Here is a 3123-nt window from a genome sequence, read left to right on the forward strand (position 1 = left end):
CAAGTATAACAGCGCAGACAAGCTGAGGAAACACAGTAAACAATAACATGAGAACAGTTCAAATTGTTAGAAGAAATATTACAAGCAGTACCTTACTTTAAGTATTGAGAACCAATTAGACTGCTCTAAACAACTGACTCTACATGAGACAGTAAACTGCATTTTGAAAGACTTAACAGTTAAACAGCCTTCACTGTATTGTTCCTTATTTAAAAAGAAAATCCCAGGGATAATAGACAGATACATGGAAGCAAAATAATTTTTGTAAATCAGTCCACAGGGTCATTCGATTATGGCTTTGAAACTTGCTTCCAGTGAACAAATCAAATCACTTTTAATTTCATATTTCACCTACCTGCCAATGGGAGACAGCACAGAAATACAACTAGAAGATGTGTGCGAAACATGATGCTCCGTCTACAGAAGTCGTCTGCAGGTCCAGGGCCGATGTGCTGATTTAATGCGTGTCCCACTCCTAAATTGAGTTTAAAACTTTCCCTGCCTCTTTGAAATCCACTTCTGCAGTCTCCCCCCTTCTAAACTCTCTCTCTGTATCTGTCCTTGGTTCTTATCTCAGTCTTTGTGGACTTGAATCCTTGTACTTGCCTTGCTGTATTTTGTTTTGAGCGTTTGTAATAAAATTTGGATTGTCAGCGCCCTTATTTTACCTCCTACAATTTTCTCTGTGTGTCAGTGTATCCACACTCTGCTTTAGTGCCTCGGTACATGTCATGGTCACATTTCTTAGACATGTCTCCTCCCTGAGACTTTTAATTTCATTTGCAGAGTAACTGTTTACGACTGACAATTTATTGTAGAGGGCAGGCCGACAAAGTAAAAAATGAGCTAGGTGTGTCTGTTCTAAAAATGAGAATAAAATATTGATTGATGATCTCACCCAAGATGGGTTATTTAATAAAAAAATGCTACCTTTAACTAAGACTAGTCTAGTATATAAAGTCTTTGTTCAGCTAATTAAGTTTACTGAGTGGTCAGTCTTAGAACATGTCAGCTAAGTTAATCATTACAGTTGGAAGAATGATGGAGGCTACAAGGGAAACAGAGAAGATGTGTAGCTTCATGTGCAACAGTGCTGAACAACTTGAGTAACCTCACACCTCTGTTGAAGACACCGCTTATTTAAAATGTCACACAATTCCTTGTTTCTCTGAATAGTTATGGGCAGGGGATCCGAAACGTTTCCTTGCCAAGGACCCCCAAATAGCCATAGCCTCTGACCCTAACCCTAACCCCCATATTGCAAAATGGCTTTTGTTGATATACTGATAGAAGCAGAAACAACGTTATTGTATCTCTGTCTAGTCTGCCCTTTTGTGGTCTTTTTTATTTTTGGTCTGTTTTTGGAATGTATGGTATATGTGGGTTTGTGGGTTTGTTTTGTAGATGTTATGTTCTTTCTCTCTCTCTCTCTCTCTCTCTCTCTCTCTCTCTCTCTCTCTCTCTTTCTCTCTCTCTCTCTCTCTCTTGTTGTTTGTGTAATGAAAATGAAAAACAATAATACAAAATGACGTGTCTGTGGGTACTGCAATGTGTGGGAGGTTGAAGAGAGGGAGACAGACAGAGCAATGTAGAGATACCGGGAAAAGACAGACAAAATATAGATAAAAAACAGAGAGCGAAAGGGAGGGACAGCTTGAGAAAAAATGGAGAGAAGAGAGAATCAGACAGTCAAAACTCAGAGAGAGTCGGCATGGTGGAGAGAAGAGAAATAGTCAGCAAGTTAAAATGTCCAGCTGGGAGAGAGAGAGCAGGTATAAGTGAATTATCTATTAGGATCTAATAGAAGACGTGCAGGCCTGAGGCAGGGCAGTCTGCTGACAGCAGTCTTGTGACCGAGTGTTGAAGCGTCAGACTGAATAAGCTGTTTACTAACACGGCTCAATGCCCAACCAGACAACACCCACCGTAAAATCCTCAGTGTCCATTTAACTCTGAGAGTGTGAAAATGGACTCAGATGGGCCTAGGGGATATTAACGTGTCATGTTAATGTTTTGATTGTCCTTCTGGGTTTAATGTGTTTATCTAATGTTCCCTTTAATAAAGGTAGGGATGGGTGTCCGGGTGGTGCAAGGGTAAAGTTCCTGCCCACCACCGTGGAAACCAGGGTTTGAATCCTCTGCAGTTCATCCAGCTCGGCCGGGACCCCTCAGTATCTGAAAAAAAGCATTGAAGCCCTCCTGGTGAAATCCTCCCATATAATCAATTGTAGGGGTTAGCAGTGACAGGGACTACACCTGTGGGTAAAAACTGGGTATTGGCAGAATTGGGAGAAAATGGGGGGAAAAGACTAATACAAAATATATAAGTGTACTGTAGTAATGATTTATAAATAATTACTATTATTGAACCCAGGTCTGACACACAAGCCAAGACAAACATTTTACAGGGGGACATTTCCCCTTTAGTGCAGACTAGGAATCTTTTTCCATGCCCCAAGTGCTCCTGGTGCTATTACTGGAGAAATCAACCAAGATGACCAAAGATCAGTGTCTAGGGGCAAAATCATCATACAGAGTAATAACTCAGCAACTCAGGCATATTTGGGGACAAATTAGATTTCACAAGACTTGACCAGAATTTAGCCAACTACAGTCAATAGCAGCAGAACAATTCAACCACAGTGTTATGTTTTCCTTTTTAATAGGTAGTCACCTCTCCCAGACAGCCAGTAGGAAAGCTGAAAGGAAGACAGTGTAGGAGTGACAAACAGTAGAAAAGCTGAGAGGTAGATAGTGTAGAAGAGACAGACTGTAGAGAAGCTGAGAGGAATACAATGTGTAGAGACACAGGCAGAAGTCTACCAGTTGGATTCAACAGACCACCGTGTGTGACTGCTGAGTTGAGAGGCTGAACCAATGCCATCAACTAGTACTACTAAGCTGCTCTCTTGAATCAAGTGTACAACAGTCAGTGTTAAGGGACTGGGCAGCTCCCAGTGTGTATTCTAAATATACAGCAGTACTGAAGAGTAATGTGATGATGTGTTTGACAGAGATGTGCTGTGTGTTGACTGGAGGAGACTGGTGGACAGATGGTGTGTTCTTTAATCCTGTCTGCGGCCTCCACCCACCCAAGCTCTCTCTCTCCATGCCTCCCTCCTC

The sequence above is a fragment of the Gymnoscopelus braueri genome (assembly GCF_963280865.1).
Source record: "Gymnoscopelus braueri genome assembly, chromosome: 11".
NCBI classification, from domain to species: domain Eukaryota; kingdom Metazoa; phylum Chordata; class Actinopteri; order Myctophiformes; family Myctophidae; genus Gymnoscopelus; species Gymnoscopelus braueri.